We start from the raw sequence: 9,701 nt of genomic DNA, 5'->3' as shown, positions 1-9,701 counted from the left end.
TTTATGATGCTTCTTAAATAAAAATGAGGTTATATTATAGGTGCAGCAGTCCAGCACCTTATGATGCCCCTTGGGTGGTGAGAGGAAAGCAGAGCTAACATGGGCTTTGGGCATCAGATGGCAAATCCAGGCAGGGTTTGTACAGACAGAAGGTTGTGCTAGGGGAAGAAACAGAGCATCCATTTCCCCTTTGCTTTCCTATAGGGATGTGCATGTAGAGAGGAGAAGAGAACCACCTTGGTGCAGGAGGTGGCTACCATCACCCTACCCAAGACCAGGCAGGGCTTGGCCTCTGCTGAATGGACTCTGATTTGGAGGATGAAACAGGCCTGTGAGCTTGCAAACATCTCCTGCCACCTCAGCACATGAGCCAGCAGTCTGTGTCCCCCAGCGCAGACTGCAGCTACCCATCTCTGTGTGCCCTGAAGATCTGCAAAACCTTTCTGCTTCGAAGTGACCTGTCTCCAGCAAGGACCGATAGTTCCCTCTGCTGGGAGGATGGTGAAGAAATGCCTTTGAGTTCCTTTTCCCATCTGAGGAGGACACAAAAATCAGATGTCCCATTCCCAGAACATCCTCCCCATAAGTACCTCTAGAAACATCCTTACCCAGGCGTTACTACCCTCTCTCCTTGCTGTCCTGCTAGCTATACAGATTAAAGACAATGCACAGTTCCTGCCATTAATCAGTTTACTTGGTGGTGTTCCTTCTTCTTAAGCCCTCTCCCATGGTGGAAGAGGGCTATTTCCAGAAAATTTCAGCTAATTTTTTTCAGTTTCTAGAGTAGAGTCTCTGCTTTCCTAGTTGCAGAGAAAAGCTGGGCAATGTATTCCTAAAACAGCAAAAAGCAAATGCTTCCCATTTTTTAGATCTTGCAATTCTTTTTCAAGCTGATCTGCAGAATCTGATAACTAAGGGGTTTTAAAAGTTGGATGATATTAACAACCAAACAGAGCACCCAGCAGCTCCTCTCCTTCATTTCTCGTTCTCAACAGGCAATTCTTCATTAGTCTGAGGCATGTGGTTATGTTTCTGAGTCAGATAAAGCATCATTTTCTGAGTCCTGTCAGCCTGAAATCCCATTAATTTTATCTGGGGTGATTGGTAAAGAACATATGGGATGTTTCTCTTTCCTTGACCTGACAAATGAGGGACCAAATTAAGAGCAGTGGAAGGAGGAAGAGGAAGAAAGGGTGTGCTGAGGAAGCAGAGGCTTTGTGTCTTCCAGGAGAGACAGCAGCAGGGTTGGGTAGAGGAGAGTGTCTTAAGACATCCTTAAAAAACAGCTCAGGAACCAGCAGAGACGTTAATATTTTACCAGCCTAAAGCAAGCCCTGTCCCACCTTGCCCTGCCTGATTTGGGGTGCAGAAACCCTGTGGCTGAATTAGGTTATTGCTTCCATACCGTGACTTGACTCAGTTATGAAGGTTGCAATGAGTAGCCTGTAGCTCTGCTGGCTCTGTGTGGCTCGTGCAAATGCAAAGTGATGCACCTGGGGGAAAACCAAGAGATGCACACAGCTGTATCCAACAGCGAACAAGCTATTATCCTCCTGAAAGTGGATTTGATGTGGACAGATTTACAAAAGTCTTAGCCTCCTGTTCATTAGCAGTCAAAGAAGCAAACAGAAAGTTGTGCCTTATTAGGAGAGGAATGGAGAAGATGGCTGTGCAATTGTACAGACCGCGGTGAAGCCGCATCTCAGATTCAGCGTGTGGCCTCGACCTCTGCCTCAGACAAGACACTGAGCTGGAAATAGCAGAGGGAAAGGTGACAGGACTGATCAGAGACACAGAACAGCTCCGGACACAAAGTGACTAAATCGGTTAGGATTCTGCAGTTCAGAAAAAAAAAGCTGAATGGAGATGTTGGGAAAAAACTGACAGGTTAAAGGAAGGTAGCAAATGAAGTATTTCTCTTTGCTGCTTTTCACAATGCAAGGGCAAAGAAACATCCAGGGAATTCACCAGGCAATGGGCTTAAAATGAACACAAAAGGGTGCTTTTTTCCCCCCAATATGTATTTAAATTGTTGAGCTTGTTGCCAGCAGATCTTGTAGATGACAAGATTTTTGACTGTTTCCAAAAGCGGCTAAGCAACATGAGTGAAAAAAAAGAAATCCCATCAAGAACTATTAAGGGAAAAAATACCATCTTAAGAGGTGTGGGAGCGGAGAGGGTATGGCCATATGTGCCTTGTCTCTTGTGCTTCTCTCCAAAATTCTCACTAGTGGGAAGTGGCAGAGGGCAGATTTGGGAGGAGGAGACTGCTTCTGACCCTCAATACCCATCCTTATAGTCTTTGGCAGAGACTTGGGGTGGGCTGGGGACAGGTCATGGGCAGAGGCAGAGATAAGCACCATTTAGGTTCTCTGGAAAAGACTGGCAAGCAGTAGAAGAAACCCAGGTCCAGCCTCACCTCATCTACATTTCAGCTTGGCTCCTTAACAAGATGTGCCATTGCTTTCAACCCTCTCTGTTAGCCAGTAGAGATGGAGGCACTTTCACAGTGCAGATGATAAGGATGACCATACTGAGGCTCACCAGAAGTCCCTGATAGCAGTCAGCAGTGTCCACCTCAAACAAATACAGTAGGACAAGCATGTAGTGGTGCTTCCCCAGCATATCCTTCCTGCTGCCAGCAGTCTGCTGCTCTGGGACTTCCTTATCAGTAAGCAGTTCTCTGTTCACTAACTCCATCAGTAATTTTGTGACTGCAAAAGGCTGCAGTGCCATTAGACAGTGACAGGCAGATGCCCAGCTGCCTGGTGAATCTCTGCATGCTGTGGATCTCAGCTGATTTATTCCAGCTGAAGATCCGACTGGGCATGGAGTCAGGAGCAATGTGTTGTCTCATCTCCTGTTGCTTCACATGACCATCAAGCACTGTGCACTTCCCAGTCTAGTCCAGATTACTGCTGCACTTTCAGCCCACACATCCCGTAGTGCTGAAGGCATGAATCAGTACCCAGGAAGGCTCACACAGCAGCATGAGACCCATACCACAAGCCCAAGGTCACGAAAGCACTTCTAGCTTTGGTATTTGCTGAGAAGTGTCAGCCTGGGAGGTCAGGAGAAAGCTCCAGCATGCCAGGCAGGCAAGGAATAGGCAGCCCCTGACCAGAGGGGCTTCCTGACTATGAAGCACCATCACTTTGCAGCCTGAGACACAAAAGAAGGACTGAAAGACTCCTCATGCCAAGTCCACACAAAGTGCCTGTGTCACAGCTAGAACATGACCCCCTATCCATGGTCCCCAGCCCACACAAAAGCATTTGTGCTAAACACCTTGGCCTCTTCATCAGAGAGAGCATTTGCATCTAGGTGCATTCAACCTATTTAGAGCATGTCCATCCTGCAAAACAGAGCACAGCACAGATATCTGAGCCAAGACAAACCCCAAAAGCAAGTCCACATCACATAGCGGAGGACTCTGAAGCCTTACCATCTCCAGTCAGGCGCAGCTGGGTCTTGATAACCCAAGCACACAAATCCCGACTTTTAGCAGGCTTGATTTACTTGTATGGTGCCTAGGCACAAGGAGCTTCACACCCTGTTGCTTCAGCCTACACTGAGCTCACCAGCCAGGCTGGAATTTGCAAGTGCAGGTCTGTTAGTGCAGATCTCTTAAATTAGATCATCTGAAAGAGAAAGGAAGACAGATGGAGATGTGGTCCCCCAGCTTACGCAGGTGGGGATAGGCTCATTTACCCTCCCCACCCTGGAGACCCCCGCAGTGGGCTGGCTGCCCACTAGCACCCAGGAACAAACGGGCAGACCCAACAGCAAGTAATACCACTAGCTGGAGTGAAAAAAAGACTTGTATTTCCCCCTCCCTGGCTACATCTGCTGCAATGTGATCAGACTCCCTCCCTGAGATGTCCCATGGTTGGAGCCAGGAAAGCAGAGAGCACCCTGGGGCATCTGTGTTTGTACCAAGCAATGCCTGCCCTGTGAAAGGCGATTATTAGGTTGTTCTCAGTTGTGACGACAGCCTCGCCTCTCTGCTCTCACTTCTGCTTTTCCCATATTTCCAAGAGATAATGATCTCATCTCCTAACTGTTGAAGATTGCTCCTTCTCCGCTCTTCCCCTCCCTGTCCCCCTCCTCTGTTCATTATAGGATAGAAATGTTATCGACCAACAATCACTAGATGTCAAAAAACCTTATCGCAGAATCCAGCTGCCAACATAGCCTAAACGTGCTTAGGAAATGCCAGTAAATTACAGGAGAGAGAGAAAGTGAGCGAGGGAGGAAACATTAGGATGAGCACTGAACTGCAATTAACTGCTCCACATTTGGAAGAAGCAGGAAATGTATGAAGGAAAGCAGAGCTAAGGGGTCATTGATCTTCGTAATTGAGGGGAAACTGAGAAATTGATGGTTTAATGGGGTTCAGCTGGGAGGATAGTGTGCTTTGTGGGCCATACTGGAGCAGGAAGACCACTGCTGTTGGGCACAGAGATTAGGACTCATGCTAGTTAGGTCACAGCACTAGAGGTACCCCCACAGCCTTCCTTGGAAGCATCTTGTCTGTGTTGCTCAGCTTGACACCTCTCTGGAAAGGGCTACTTGTTTTATGGCTGTGTCTAGATAATATTCTTGCATTGGCATAGACCTGTGACCAGCCTTCTTTCCAAACTGACTGGATACCAGGGCTTGGGGGTTGGCTTGTCAGCAAGGCAGATTGGGATCGGTCATCTCTAAGGGCATGCCCAAGAGTGACCTGGAGAGGGGTCAAGCCAAGCCTGCTCAGGCTGAGTCTGCCTCCATTTTTCCTGTAATTCCTTCAGACAACATCATGTGGAAGATACTCCCCAATCAACCCTGGCACAGCCTTCCCCCACTGCCCTGAGATTCACTGGGTGGCTGTTTAACAGCCCTGGGGGTAGGATGTGAATAACTTCATAAGGTGCTCCAAACACACTCGAGGGTTGCTGATGCAGCTCCTACTGCCTGTCCCAAGAGCACAACAAGGGTTCAGCCCTGCAAAACCCCAGCACAACCAGACCATGGGTGGAAGCCAGAAGCTCATAGGCCCTGCCTTGTACCATGGTGTTCAAGGGATCCTGCCATGCTGTCTCCTACTATGGTAAGATGTGATTGTTCTCACCTCAGCTGGCCAGGCAATTGGGTAGTCCCCTGCATTAGTGTCCAGCAGTGAGTCCTAATAGGAGAAGGGGCTCTTCCCTAATTGAACGCAAATCTTTTCATGGAGACTGCTGTCCTGGTTTTGGCTGGGATAGAGTTAATTTTCTTCCTAGTAGCAGGCATAGTGCTGTGTTTTGGATTTAGTAGGAGAAGAATGTTGATAACACACTGATGTTTTTAGTTGTTGCTGAGTACTGCTTATGCTAGTCAAGGACTTTTCAGCTTCCCATGCTCTGCCAGGTGCACAAGAAACTGGGAGGGGGCACAGCCAGAATAGTTGATCCAAACTGACCAAAGGGCTATTCCATACCATATGACATCATGCTCAGTATACAAACTGGGGGGGGTTGGCCGGGGAGCAGCGATCGCTGTTCAGGAACTGTCTGGGTATCGGTCGGTGGGTGGTGAGCAATTGCATTGTGCATCACTTGCTTTGTATATTATTATTACTATTATTATTAGTTATTAGTATTATTTTACTTTATTTTATTTCAATTATTAAACTGTTCTTATCTCAACCCAGGAGTGGGTTTCTCACTCTTACTCCTCCGATTCTCTCCCCCATCCCATCGGGGTAGGGGGAGTGAGCGAGCGGCTGCATGGTGCTTAGTTGCTGGCTGGGGCTAAACCACGACAACTGCATATCATAGCCTTCTCCAAGCTGGCCGAAAGACAGGAATTCATCTCAGATCTGCATGATCTGGGATCACAAAGGTATCTCTTGGAATAATCTAGTCTCTCCCTCTCTCCCTCCCTCTGAAGCAGGATCAAGCATCTCTGGAGAATTCCTGAACTTTCATCTTCTCTATTTCCCATCACCACTGCCTGATTGTTCCCCATACACTTATCTTCAAATATTTTGACCTGCAGAAACAGGCCTTAGACAATCAAAACTGCCACAAAGATCTGGAGGCTATCCTACAGACCCATCCGGCCTCTCTCCCTCCATCTCCATCTCTTCTTCTTCCACACTTTTACATCTCCCTAAACCAAGCTTCCAGTCCCAGGGCCATTTCCATCCCCCACCCTCCTAATGCATGTTCCACCTCCCCTGGCCCCTGCTTTCCACCCTATCCCTTCCTTTCATCTCACACCCCACATCCTCCTGATTTTCTATCCTATATATACCATCCCCATGCTTTGAAAGATGCTGCAGAGAATGGAGCAAAGCTGGAATGGAAAACATTAAACACTGCACAGACATGTTGCCATGACCTGGCTGCTCCATGGGAGCAGTCCAACCTTGGCTCTTATCCCATGGTAGAGGCAAGATGTTTTAAGGCTGTTTGTACCCCTGAGGAAGAAACATGGACTAGTAGACTTCCCAAGCACAACCACAGGTCCTCTGCTGTGACTTCCTTGTCATGCTGTAGACACCAGGTCGCCATTTGGGAACCATAGCCCTGACATCCTGCAAATATCCTACTCCTTTAGGAAGATGTCCAGGTCAGATTGCTCATCACCTGCTAGATTAATAACTTGCAAAATTCACAGGCCCCTTGGAGATGTCAGCATCTACTAGTACAAGATCATTGCTTGTCACTGCGTCTCTGCTCAGCTCATGCTTTGAACAGCTGAGGAAGGCACCAAGAGGCACTGACCCATGTTTCTCCGTACGCTCTCTGCCCTGCCTGCAGCTGCAGCTATAGCCGGGAGCTGCACAGCTCAGAGATACTGTGCCTCCAGCTCTCCCCAGGGCTTTTCATGGTTGTAAAAATAGAGTCAGGTACAGGATTCCCTTTAAAATGTGCACAGTCTAGCTAAGGCTAGGACAGGTCAATAATTTTCCCTGAATGGACTAGGGATGAGCAGAGGATTGTTCTTTTTCCAAGGGGTCATTTCCCCACTCTTTACAATGAGACATTGCCATTTAAGAAATAGCAGATCACATTTATTTGGCTAGTAAGTGCATCCAGGAAAGATGCTCAGGGTTTGGAAAAAGATGCTCACCCTCCTCCAGGAGATGATGACATTTCAGTCTTTCTAATTAAGTCTCTGTCCCAGGCCAGCAGAATTTGGAAGATATAAATCTAATTTTTCCCTCCTTTGTGTTAAATTGGATTTAATGTTTGTGTAAGATAAAGAGCGTATAGCCCTGGATGTCTTGGTTCTAGCTCCCCATGGACACTGCTTAGGGCAGCATGGTCCTCTCCTCCCTGGCCCTTAGTCCTTGGGCTCTCAGCTGCAGCTGCTGATAGCCCAGCTATGGCATGCTCGCAGTGCAACCACCTTTCGCTGGGGACTCAGGGAGAGACTTAGCCTTCTCAAGGAGTTTCAGGCAGTGACCCCCAGCAGAGGAAAGGGAAAGCATGGTAAACACTATAGAAACTTGTCCCAGCCAGGGTGCCTAGCTAGGCAAAATGGCCCTTGTGTATCTGACATCCGTGCTGCTGTGTAGGGTTGGAGAGTAGTGACAGAAAAAAAGCTGAAACTCTAGAAATCAAAATTAACCTCTCCTGAGACAGTTTCTGTCTCCAAGTGACCTGAAATAAGGCAAGTATCTAGACACTAGCTGCCACTGCAAAGGTCTCAAAGCCTGGACAGAGCATCATGTCCCACCATGAGTGAACCTGCAAAAACAACCCTAATGACACTGCTTTCACAAGATTTCCAACCATCCACTGAAAATAATGACTTGACTGCACGTGGCTCTGCAAATGTCATCACCATCCAGCCACTGTTTGCTAACATGTAGATCATCAAGGTCCTGCAAACTTGTGCTGTTTTTCCTCTGTGTGTCCTCCTGGGCACAGCTGGAGCTATAGACCTGCCCTTCCTTCTTCCTTATGTGCCTGTGAATGTAATGGAGCTATTGGTGAGCCTGAAGCATGTTGGCTACAGCACTGCAAAAAACAGTGGGAAAATCCTTTGTGGCAGCACTGCATCAGTGGAAGCTAGCTCTGCTCCCATGGAGACCCATCCTTGGATAGTGTTTGGCGTGCTGCACTGAATATGGGGGTTTCAAATGTAGAGAGGTTGGTCCTGTCTTTTGGCTATGAGGAGAAGAAATAGTCAACACCCCAAATGTGGACAGCTTCATCCTTTCCTTCACTGTACCCTGGGGACTAATGCCTGTGAATTTGCCTGCACTCAACTGGGGCACCAGCTGGGGCCCTTGCGTTAACATTGCCCCACAGAAGAAGCAGCCTGTCTTCCCAGCCATGCAGATTTTCTCTTGCCTTATGCTACCACAGAGAGTCTCCCTGACCACAACAGCTTTCAAACCCCATGAAGCACCTGGTGTGTGATAGCTGAGCTTGAAACCCAGCTGCTGCTCAGAAACTCCTCTGCTCCTCTGGGGTCTCCAATGCTGCCTTATCTTCTCACTCCCTCTGCTCCTGCTGTGATGGTGGAAGAAGCAGGTCATGGACCCCTGGGAACCCGCTGTTCTCTCCCACTGCTCTCGCTGAACAGCTTTCCCTGCGCTGTGCAATTACAAAGGTGTCACTGTTCATTTGGCTGGGCCTGCTGTGTCACAAACTCACGTAGCCCTTGAGGGACTCAAAAGTCAAGATAATTTCAGAAGGAAAGTAATTCTCTCATTCTTTCCCATCTGCTCCGCTGCAGTGATGGGAGGGTGGAAGAAGAAGGAACATATGATGTGGCTGAAATACATCAAACCCAGAAACTTCATTAACCATGCTCAAGAGTTATTATTCAGACCTTCCTGGTGCTCCAAAGCTGCTTTTAGTTGGCTGAAAGCTTTTAAATGCAGAGCCACTGGATATGGGCCAAATTGTGTGACTGTGATGCTGTCCATGACCTCCTTCAGGCTCTCTGGACTTTTTACCTCTGAGGTGTTCCAGCTGACCTGTAAAATCAATACACTGGGACTGTATATTTAACTGAGTGCTTGTCTTGGGCCAAGGCCTCCAAGATGTAGATCACTGCTAGGTATTTCTGGAAAAAGACAACTGGGAGAGAAGAATTAAAAGGGTGTAAACATTGGCGCAAGAAGGGAATAAGCTCATGCTGTTGAGTAGAAATAGCATAGTCCCCCTTCTTACTCCAGGAGCAATTGCACACTAATGATGCATAGCCTGGGAGATCCAATAGATTGCAGACCTTTTCACATGTTTCACAGTCATCCTGATGTTTGGGCAGTCTCCTGAGAGTGGGACACCCAAGGTCCATCTCTCTCCTCTGATTCACTCATATCCTGTGCGGGTACACATGAGACAGGGTCTTCAGCTGGTGTCCATTGCCATTTCTATTCTGGTGGCTGTCCTGTTCTGGATAAATCATTCAGTATTCATTGATATCCATCCTTTCTCCAAAGCTCTCTGGACTTGACTAATACAGTGCTTGTTTGACCAGCAGGAGCCTGGTACTCAAATCTCTGACTGGAGCAAAAAAGGGTATATATTTTTCATTTGCAAACCTGTAGTGACAGAGGGTGGATGGGGGACAAGGCAGGTTCTCCCATCTTTTATCCCTAGGATCTGCAAGGCCTTCAAAGCCCACTTGCTCTCTAAACTCATAAAGCTGCTATGATCCCAGCTTAACACAAGCTGAGATCACTGTAGCCATGAGTGCTGCTAGCAAGCAGC

Source organism: Pelecanus crispus, chromosome Z (genome assembly GCF_030463565.1).
Source record: "Pelecanus crispus isolate bPelCri1 chromosome Z, bPelCri1.pri, whole genome shotgun sequence".
Classification (NCBI taxonomy): Eukaryota; Metazoa; Chordata; class Aves; order Pelecaniformes; family Pelecanidae; genus Pelecanus; species Pelecanus crispus.
This window is presented reverse-complemented; position numbering follows the sequence as displayed.